The sequence below is a fragment of the Paramisgurnus dabryanus genome, chromosome 24, assembly GCF_030506205.2.
Source record: "Paramisgurnus dabryanus chromosome 24, PD_genome_1.1, whole genome shotgun sequence".
In the NCBI taxonomy this organism is placed as follows: domain Eukaryota; kingdom Metazoa; phylum Chordata; class Actinopteri; order Cypriniformes; family Cobitidae; genus Paramisgurnus; species Paramisgurnus dabryanus.
The window spans coordinates 19,690,951-19,702,441 of record NC_133360.1 but is presented as its reverse complement, the minus strand read 5'-3'; the positions used below and the strand labels follow the sequence as shown (position 1 = coordinate 19,702,441).

The window sequence follows — 11,491 nt, the reverse complement described above, 5'->3', positions numbered from 1 at the left end:
CTCACTGACGATTTAAAGACGAGTTTTGAGCAGAGACACGCCTGTGTTTTAATGCATTTCCTAATGATGATCCAAACGCGAGATTTGAGAAGTGCAGATTAGTGCTTGTTTGTTGTTTCTACGTTCACAAATGCAAACATGGTTTATGTTTTAGTATCCTTACCATCTGTTACGTTCTGCTCACATCGCGCTGGTAAAGTTGATTGATTAGCTTAGCCATCCGTGTTTTCTGGGTCAGATTCAGGCTCATGTTGATAAGGTAGTAGTAAATATGATAGTATCTTGTGGCTTTAATTATTGTTTTGGGAGCTCATCTTCCAAAACTTGGCAAGGAGCGTCATATATCCGATTACGTTACTGAGGTATTCAGCCAATCACAACGCACTGGATAGCTGGCCAATCAGTTCACACCCGTTGACACCGCGCTTTCTCACAACGATGAGCTTTGTACCTGTTTCAGATGGGTGGGACTTAGAGGTGCTAAAAAAATGTATGGTATGTGAAAAATAATGATTTTTTTTAACCATAAACCACACGAACACATTGTATTACACCAAATACACAAAGTAATGTGCTTTTTAGCCCTATAATATGACTCTTTTAAAAAAAGATTATTCACTACCCAGGTGAAAAAGAAATATATTTAAATAGTATTTTTTGGGACATACTTAATATATTTAAAAGCTACTATACTAAATGCATATTAAATGTATTATATTGAACCCACTTCAAATATATTAAATGCATTTCAAGATATATTTAAAGTCAATTTTAATCTATTTGCATTATATTTAATATATTGAAATTGTGTTAAATTGGAACAACTTCAAATATATTTAGTGCAATTTAAGTGTACTTCTTTAAAATTCATTTGAAATGCACTTCTCATACACTTAAAAATACAGTTAGAATACATTTAAAGCTTAATTTAACTGTGCTTTAAGAACACTTTAATAGTACTTCAGCATATTAGAAATATACTAGCATTACATTAATAGAAATGTATTAGCATTACACTTCTATTTTATTATAAAGCTGTTTTTAATATTTAAAATGTTATATTAAAATCATTAAATTTTAAGACACATACACAGATTTTGAATACAGAACAATTTAATATACTTCATATTGTGTTGTGTACATTACAAAAATACCTAAAGTAAATTAATCAAGCACAGAGACATACATAATCTCTTGACCAAAGAGAAACATATAAAACAAATATCAGAGAAATGCAATTACAGAGCTACTTCTATCAAATTGTACAACATTAACATTAAATGTATTAATGAAAAGTACACTATGAATATGCAATCACTAAATATTCATAAGCAATGATTATATAATAATCATAATGTAATTCTCTGCATAAAAAGTTACTGAAAAAAAAATGTTTTAAGTGCAATTTAAAGACGGAGTGCACAATGTTTGAAAAACGCTTTGGAAAAGGAAATTGGGCCGACTACCACAACACAGTTGTAGCCAACCAGCAGTAAGGGGCGTGTCTACTAACTGACATCCTTGCCGGGGTTGCGTATGTGTGTGGTGGCTCTATCAAAAGAAGGTCCAGATTCTATTGGGGTAGAGGCATGTTTGTTTAGGTAATTTCAAATGTTAACATTGGCTTTCAAAAATAGTGCACTCCGCCTTTAACCAACTTAAGATAAACCTATAAAAAGCTGAACTAAAACACAAAACAGTTTAGATGTCACATGTTTAAGTGGAGGGTCACCACTTCTTGCAATTCAGACACCGTAGTAATTGAAGACTGCTTTATCACACGGTCTGTGAAAAGGAAACAGAATATACCAATTAACCAATAATGAATGAACATTTGGATATCCATGTTTAAAATAAATTGGCATAGATATGCATGTATGGAAGTTTTGTTAACTTCTCAGTTTACCTTTTAAAGCTTTGACTGTGTCCTCATCAAGCGTGTCAGTTTTATCTGTCAGAGCACTCTACAAGTGGGAATGAAGATAGGATTAGAACAGGCTCATGAAATAAAGCAACCTGTGTGTATTACAGGATATGTTTACATTGATAATTGTGTTTTATTTGAACCTAGATCATTTTCCATTGTTTGTCTATTGTGGTCTTGCAAACTTAAGGTTCACCTCTGTTTAAGGAGATTTAAGGAAATCAGAAATGATGCCAAACAGGGCTCCAGACTGCTATCAAATGGTGGCATTTTGCCACCTAAATTTGAGAGTGTGCCACTGAATTTTACATCCGGTCGCACATGTGCGACCAGCAAATTTGACATTTTTTTTGTGATATGACCACTGATCTATATAAATGACTGGATTGCGCATAGAACGCTTGACGTAACTGCGTGAGGTGAAGCCAGCGCAGAGTTCGAGCCGCCATCTTGGTATACCCAACCGGCAGAGAGCGTCATTGACTTCCATTCAAAATCATGATCAAAATGTACCCCCTTTACAGCGTATTAGTTACACAAGGTTAATTTTTAGGATATGTGTACGTTAATTATTTGTTAATTCTGGTGTTATTTGCAATGTTTATGTTTTAATCGGGCAGGATAATGGATTTATAAAAACCCGTTAAGGTGAGTGTGTCTGCTGCATTGCTAATGACACGGGTATAAATAAAGTTTTTTTTGACATTCAGCTACACTGTGACGGTCAGCGTTATATCCAGGGGCGTTGCTAGACATAAAGCTTTACTGGGGCACAGGCCCCCCATTTTTTGCTGACTTTTTTTTGAAAGCCTGCTGTGTGCAAGAAGTGTGCAATACTTCTATACAATATCCTTTGCTTAAGCCACTATTCTACAGTGCAACAGTTACTGCCAAAGATATATACAAGTGTATTCTTCATCATACCTAACATTATTAACATGTTTGGAGGCATAAATGGCATAACATGTTTGGAAATAATGACAGCAGAGAAATATTTTCTACATTATACAATGATAGCAATGATTAATAACTTATTTTTACAAGAATATTTTAAGAAACCAGTCATTTTATGACTGCTATACTATATAATCTTAGTCACAGTTACTGCTAACTGTTTGTGTTATGTCCTAGAGTTAAATATTAGTAAACTAAATATTAATTTAATATCTGAAAATACAGAACAGTATAACACATACATCTGTTGATTTTCTCAGCAACAATGCAATTCTTTAGACTTGACAAGAGGTTTTCCTGAGATTTTCCTCTAATGTTTGAGACCTGACAGGGTCAGGATGTAGTTTGTCTAACCTCCCTTAAACGTTTCATCTCTCCTTTCTTCTTCTCTTTCCCTGCTTTGCACAAAACATTTCTGATGTCCATCTACAGAAGCCAATAATGATCGAGTCAAAATAATATTAGCATTATTATTTAGAAACTTACTTTAGTTTCGTTATGCTTTCATAAGCACTCGCATGGCGTCACCTTTTGAATGCGGTTGTGCGCGGTGAACGCAAACGCGTGCGGCCATCGATACGTGCGTGCACGCGTCAATGCGAATGCTTCGTCGCTTTTACAAGCCTAAATTGAGTAACTACTTTGCATAAAGATCCGTTTTTGCTGCGATTGTCTTTGTAAAGGATTGCACTAGTTAACTGCTAAAATTTAAACTTGAGATTTACACTGGGGCACAAAAGATTTACAGTGGGGCACGTGCCCCAGTAAAAGGGGTCTAGCGACGCCCCTGGTTATATTTCTAAATAAGTTTAGGTAACTTGTAAGTTAAGATAACATAATTACAAAACTAGCAAATTATTGCATGCACATACTGTACAAAGCATGATTATTTATTTAGATTTCAGAATGAGCACGTTTATTGTCATTAATACTAAATATGCTGCGGTCTGTCTGCTGATCAGATACTGTAATAAAGATGAATGTATAATAACTGTTTAAAACGCAAAATGTACAACTTTCAGTAAATAACTATTTACATGCTTTGGACGTTTGTGTTGTAATAATGTACAGGGTAACTTCAGATATAAAAACGAAGACGAGTAAAGTGATGTTTTATCATTAAAATCTGATAACGTCCATTGATTAAATAGAACGTTTGGGTATACCAACATGGCGGCGCGGTGGCTTCACAAGTGTGACGTCATGTGCAATCCAGTCCTTTATATAGATCAGTGGATATGACACTAATCTGAAACAGCACATTGTACTTTCTGAATCTATAACTTAAGTATTTATTAGTAATACAGTCTAAATTAGTAGACATGTGAATATTTGGTTAGCATGTTGTTTTACCGTGTGTGCCCCTAAATTTTCTGGTTGCGCCCCTAAAATTTTCAGTTGGGGGCCACTGTGCTCCTAGTAAAAAAAAGTTAGTCTGGTGCCCTGCCAAATGGTGCAATGATGACTAGGCCAAGTCCCTTACAGCTTTACAATAAAAAAACGGTTTTTACAAGAATAATTCAAAAGGACAGAAATTAGCCACCTGGAATGGATGTGTTGCAAACGTTTTTCTTCCGAATCACTCCACATTTGCCCCGATTCAAAAATGTCAATAGCAGTTGATCTGAAAAACAACAGGCAGGTAAATGATGATTAATGATTTGTTTTCGTTTTAAGATTTACTTACCCCGAGTACAATATATTAAGTAAGGGATAATGTAGAGGCAGCCGGTAGTTATTGGGAAATAAGCCCCGACAGTGTGATCAGGACCCGACGAGAAGCGGAGGGTCTTGTATCAAACTGAAGGGGCTTATTTCCCAATAACTACCGGCTGCCTCTACATTATCCCGCTTATTACACGGCTACTTGCCACATAAGAAAAAAAACTGGACATGAATATGAATTTGAAACATTTTATTGGCATATTTGTTTTAAATTAACATTTTTATCCTTCCGCAAAACTTTGCACAGATGCATAAAATGATCGTAATACCTTATTAAGATCCTCTGCTTCATACTTTTCTCCATTTTTTCTCTTTTAGCCAGTCTTTGAGAAGTTTTAATGCCCATTCTGTATTTTTTTGTGTGTTGGCTTCGTAGCTGTCATGCTCTATTTTGTCAAGTTCAGTCTCAGTAAGCTCTTTGTGTCTTGTCGTGGTTGTCGAGTGTTTGTCACAAGATGGCGCCAAACAGACAGTAATCTTTATTGATCTTTATTGGCGCGGAGCGATTTTACTCGTGAAAGTAGTCCGGCTATGCGTTATTATTTTGGAGCGGTTATTATTTGAAAAGAACGAACCTGCAAATGTCTCAACTGACCAATCAGAATCAAGCATTCCAGAGAGCCGTGTAATAAGACAATATAATATAATCAAACCCAGCCTCGGCAGTTTTACAATCTCTCATAAAAGTATCCCTTCTTACAATGTCATTTTTGTGTCCATATGTAATTAGAAATACATTTAAAAATAAACAAAAAGACAATAAGGTTGTCAAGATTGAACTGATATAAACATTAGCCATTGAACATTACTGGAGTTATAATAACCATATGGTCATATCATGGTATTTTCAGGTAAGACAGCTCAAACATTCATTTTAAACTAACGTTAGCGTTGCAAGAGAAACATTAGAAAAACTTAAACGTGAAATCAAATAGCAACAACAAACTTACCACCAAGAATAAGTCTTTCTATGCGCTATATCTTCATTTGTTCCTGTCTACTTGGGATCTGGTTGGTCATATTTATGTCGCTGTGCTAAAAAAAATGAAAGGTTTTAATGATTTCTGAAATGCTTAAGAGAAATGCCTAACGTTAGTCAGAAAATAAAGATGTTCCAATTACCACACGCAACACAGACATAACGTTACATAAAGAAGCTGGGTTAAATGTAATGTAATGTTTTACTTATTTAATAGTTAACTAAATAAAGAAATGTGAAAATCTGTCATCACTTACCCTCGTGTTGTCTCGTTCATCTCCAAACAAAAAGCGAAATACTTTTTCCCTCAACGTCAGATCCACTAAAACTGCTCACATTTTAAATCGAGTTGTTTTATCTTAGTCCTCTGGTGAAATATGATCGCCGATTAATTAAATAAATACGTTTAATGCAGAGTCGCCATCTAATTTAACAGTTTATACGTTTAATGCAAGCGACCGCATGCACCTCGTGAACAACTGTACTGAACTGAACAAGTTTCAAATAGCACCGTGACGTGTTACTATGACAACAACCAATCAGGTTTAGTCACGTGTGTCACGTGTGTTGTTTGAAATTAAACACTAGCAAATGTAAGATTTTAAGCAAATCTTTGAAAAAATAGTTTATTATGCAATCGGAATGATATAATGTTGAAATGTTTGAGGAAAGTTCAATGTTAGCTTATTACAATTAATGAATCATGTTTTGAAAAAAGTATGTTTTATCCAAATATACTAAAACTTCACTAGAAGTACATTTGTGTTTAGCATATTTCTTAAAAGTGTAATTATGCATATATTTATTACCAGCATACTTTTAGTACACTTAATATAAATACATTAAAAATATTCTTAAGTTTAGCATATTTCTTAAAAATGTAATAAAGCATATATTTATTACCAATGTACTTCTAGTACACTTAATATAAATACATTAAAAATATTCTTAAGTTTAGCATATTTCTTAAAAATGTAATTAAGTATATATTTATTACCAATGTACTTCTAGTACACTTAATATAAATACATTTAAAATATTCTTAAGTTTAGCATATTTCTTAAAAATGTAATTAAGTATATATTTATTACCAATGTACTTCTAGTACACTTAATATAAATACATTTAAAATATTCTTAAGTTTAGCATATTTCTTAAAAATGTACTTAAGTATATATTTATTACCAATGTACTTCTAGTACACTTAATATAAATACATTTAAAATATTCTTAAGTTTAGCATATTTCTTAAAAATGTACTTAAGTATATATTTATTACCAATGTACTTCTAGTACACTTAATATAAATACATTTAAAATATTCTTAAGTTTAGCATATTTCTTAAAAATGTACTTAAGTATATATTTATTACAAGTGTACTTCTAGTATACTTTTAAAAAATATGTTTAAATGCAATTTAACGTATTTTTAATACACTTCAAATAAGTATGTTGGAAATACAAATGTATTATAAACATACTATTTGTATTTTAAGTATATTTTTAATACATTAAATACTACGTCTTTTTGACCTGGGTACTATAATTTTGTAATGTAGAAGAATGCAAATGCACTGGAATTTTTTTCTCTGCTTTTATTATTTCTATATATAATTTAATTACATACACCATGAGTCCCCTTACATGGAAGTTGCCATTATGTTTCTACAGTAGCCGTGAGCGGACAAACTGTATTTTTGCCTTATGAGATTGTGCACACTTTTTGCACCTAGCAGGTTTTCAAGAAATTTTTTTTTTTGAAAAAATATTGGGGGACCTGTTCCCCAGTAGAGCTTCATGTCTAGCACTGTTGTACACTGTCAGAAAATGGTCCAAAAATTGTCCTTAGCTGTCAATGGGTAGTACCCTTAAAAAAGGTCTTAATATTTAGGTATTTGTTATCAGTGTTTATCTTTGAGGTACTAATATGAACTCTTTGGTACCTCTGAAGTACTAATAACTCTTTAGGTGCAAATGTGTACTTTTTAAAGAGTACTGCCCCAGTGACAGCTAGGGACCATTTAATGTAACTGTAATTTCTTACCCAATATGTAGTGGCAAATGCATAATTTCCATAATACTCTGTGAGACTAAAAATAGCATATTTCTTATTAAATATGTTCATAAAATAGTTTTATTTTTCTGTATTTCTCATATCAGACTCATGGGATTATGGGAACTGGATAAGTGATTTGGAGTTCGGTCACTTGGCTCTGATGTCTGTAGTGGTACATAGCTTGTGTCTGCTTTAATGAACTTCACTTTTACCACTTATCCAATAAACCCTCATCATTCTGAACGACAATGTCCACCCATGTTTCCTAATGTGTTAGCGATTCATTTTTTCCAGATACCAAAGTCATCTTCCTCTTTATTATGCAGTATATGGCAAAGCGGGACATAGCAACAAAATATTTTTGGGTAATATTAGCGATGTTAGAACATTTTCGAGACATCTTAGTGCTATTAAAACATTAAGTGCTGTTCTCAAGAGCGGTGTTGTTAATGTTAACTAAGATGAAAGGTCATGTGGGACCCAAAAGGCGGAGCTTTGCTGAATAGTTATCTGGCCATTAAGTCACAAGTAATTTATTGCGGTTGGAGTCAATCTGGCGTGGGAGATACAGATTTTTTTGCACTTTTGACTGTACATACAGTATACCAGAAGAAATAAGTAATGTTTTTCTTATTCAACAAACTACATTACTACAAATATGCATGTTTATCAAAAACTTTAAATGTTAATAAATTATTAAGAACATGACAAAGATGTACAATTCATTCACATTAATATAAATTAAAGGTGCTTAATTGCTGATTATTATTTTATTATATATCTTTATTTGGAACTTGATACACCCAAGTTAGTCCCAAATTAATAATAACATTAATAATAACTCTAGCATTAATGTAAAACAGTTTTACATTGTAACATAACATTTAAAAATATTTTTTTATGAGGCACCAGGGCATTTGTACTCTGTCGATGTGGTCAACATTTACAAGTGAAAGAAGCAAACATTATCTCATCAGGACTGATAAGACTCTTTAGAGGATAAGTGAAAGTAAGCTTGATGCTGTTCAAAAGACTCCTAATTACTTCCATACTGTGTCTCCTTCTTGTCCATATGCAACCCAGAATAAATGGTCAAAGAGGTAAGATGAAGAAAGTCAGAGTGGTCAGAGTGACGGAGACCCAACGATTTTATCGTACAAAAATAAGACCTCCCTTATTTTGGGGTGATTACTTGCTCTCAAAGACTTTGGATATGAGCAAATTGGCTCTTTCGTAGCAATTAAGGCGTCGTCTTTCAAAACACTGGTATATGAAAGACTTTGTGGTAAAAGAAAAGTTCACTTTAAGATTACAATATCACCACCTCATGAGGTTAAAAACATGTTTACTAAAATGCAACAGGATTTTTTTTTAAAGAATCTTCAGGTATATGATCTCCATACAAAGAAAGTTCATAATGATGGTTAAACCCTTTATGCAGTAGTCCATATGACTAAAGAGATATACTCCAAGTTATGGTAACATATTGTAAAAAAGTTAATAATGAATTAAGTCGGTTGAACCTACTTTTATATGATGTTGACATAACTTAGAAAAACAAGTTAAAATTGTTAGTACATTTTTTTTTACACTTGAACAATATTGTATTGGCATTAACTAACATTAACAAATATTAATAAATGCTGAAAAACAATATGGTTAATTGTTAGTTCATGTTGGCTAAGGCATTTACTAATGTTTACAAATACAACCACATTGTTAAGTTATCACACATTACTGCAGGTAAATGTAGCATTTTCTCTATATTAAATAGGTGGAGGCTTTAATAAAGCCTTATGGGCTTGTTCCTGCACTTTATATAAATTGTGCTTTTTGTATTATTGTAATTTATAATTAATTTTAAATGATGAAAAATAAACAAATAACACATTTTTTTGTAACTTGAATCACAATTAATTACATCACAATTCCAGTCAGTTCCACACACAGTGGCTTTCGGAAACTATTTATATGATATTTTTATCACTTTCAACATTAAGTAGCATCATCAATCACAGTATGCTTTCATTTGTAGAAACAGAGCGACTTAGAGATTTTTTACAAGTCTCTCCTTTTATGTTTCATGACTGAAAGCCATAACACTTTGGAAAGATTTTAACATGAGTAAACGATGACAGAATTTTCATTTTTGGCTGAACTATTTTGTTATTGCTTTATGAGTTTTAAATTATAAATAGTCGTGATTAAATGCCCTCATTTCCATTCTCTACGTTTTGTTACTATAAATAACATTTTCTATTATTGCAGGATCATTGCAGTGTTATGCTAAAACACGACTCTAGACCACATATTCGCTCACACGTCGCTTTAAGTAATTAAACAGAACGTTCCATGACATCAGTATTTTGAAAATTTTCACATTTTAAATGTATCCCCATCACTTTTGAAGACGGGACAGTCAAAACAGCATCTGAATTTCTTTGAATGGTTTGTCAGAATGTTTCATCTATAGTAAATAATGCACTGGAAAGTCTGGTCTTGGATATCAGAAGCTGGCAGGAGTAGTGTAGGTCTCATAGCATGAGACTAGAGTGAGGTATGCTTCTGGTTATACTAGAATGTAAGAAGTGTTTATTTGCCACTTTCAATCAGCCAGAACTCTGGCGCTATGACAATCTCCAGGTGTCTGAACCATTTCAGAGCCATTCCCTGCGACCATAAACACTTTTCCTGCACCAAATCTAGAGGTTAGCTGGACACAGAAGAAACATAGGGTGGGCGAAACCTTCTTGGGTGACTTTTTACAAATTGACAAAGCACATTGAATCTTTTGTGCAAGTTTTTCCAGAATTTCTTTTTATAATTGGTGGCATTTTTGCTTCATGCGTTGTCCTGTTTTAAATAGCATTGCCCCAAAAAGCTGGGGTGAGTCTTCTTACTCTATATTTGTTGCATGAGTCTTCACATTTTACCTTCAAAGAAAAAACAACACTGTTAGACTTTTTATTTTATATATGCGGTAACTCAATGGCAACGTTTTGCCAGTGAGTTACTGTAACTGCCCCATTAGAGTACCATAACTATACATGTTTTTTACAATATGATGCCTTTACCACAGTTCCATTTTACAGTATAATACCCTAACTGTAACCTAGTTTTAGGTAAATAAAAATCTTGCCTTGAGGGGGAATCGAACCCAGGTCACCCACATCATAGGTCTGTAACACTACCACAGTGCCACAGATTCAAATCTTATCCATAATCCCTTTCTTGTATCTACAATTCTCAATAAATTATTTACACTGCTGAAAAACAATTCACATTTTGAAATTTGCTTCATTGCTAAAAGCATAACAAATGAAATGTATTTCATTTCGTAGATATATTTTATTTTTCCATTTTATATGCTTTCATAACACTGTTTTTCAACTACAGTACAGTAGTACTACTGTTTTACAGCAGTCTACCGCAAATTCAAAACATACAGTAAATCACTCTAAATTTAATTTGAATACCGATAATGCAATGCATATTACAGAAATGAACTGGAAAATAAAATTATGGAATTTTACTGGCCATTTTGTGGTAAGCAACTGTAAAAATTACAGTTAAGTCTAACAGTGAAGAAATTAATTTGTTTAGCACTTTTAGTTACACTTTATTTTTTAGGGGTCACAGTTATAGTGCAATAATACATTTAAATACAGAGTACTTACAATTAACAACATCTAATTACTAGGGTTACTTCCAACTGTATTTTTTACTTAGATTTTCTTACTTTAATTGAAAATTGTTACCAATTTAAGAATTTTTTAAAAGTTTATTCAACTTTAATATTTTACTTTAAGTGATAAAATAAAAAAATAAAAAACCTTTTGAAAAAAACTTTTTT

The 11,491-nt window shown here is 32.7% G+C and overlaps 1 long non-coding RNA gene across 1 annotated transcript; it reads right to left on the bottom strand.

The window, feature by feature from the left end:
* Positions 1-691: 691 nt before the first annotated feature.
* LOC135741206 (uncharacterized) lies at positions 692-6,465 on the bottom strand. Its single transcript, XR_010529373.2, has 4 exons — positions 5,554-6,465; positions 4,422-4,502; positions 1,907-1,964; positions 692-1,785 (listed from the first exon to the last, which is right to left on the bottom strand). It is a non-coding gene; the product is annotated as an uncharacterized lncRNA (long non-coding RNA).
* Between the last annotated feature and the right edge of the window lie 5,026 nt (positions 6,466-11,491).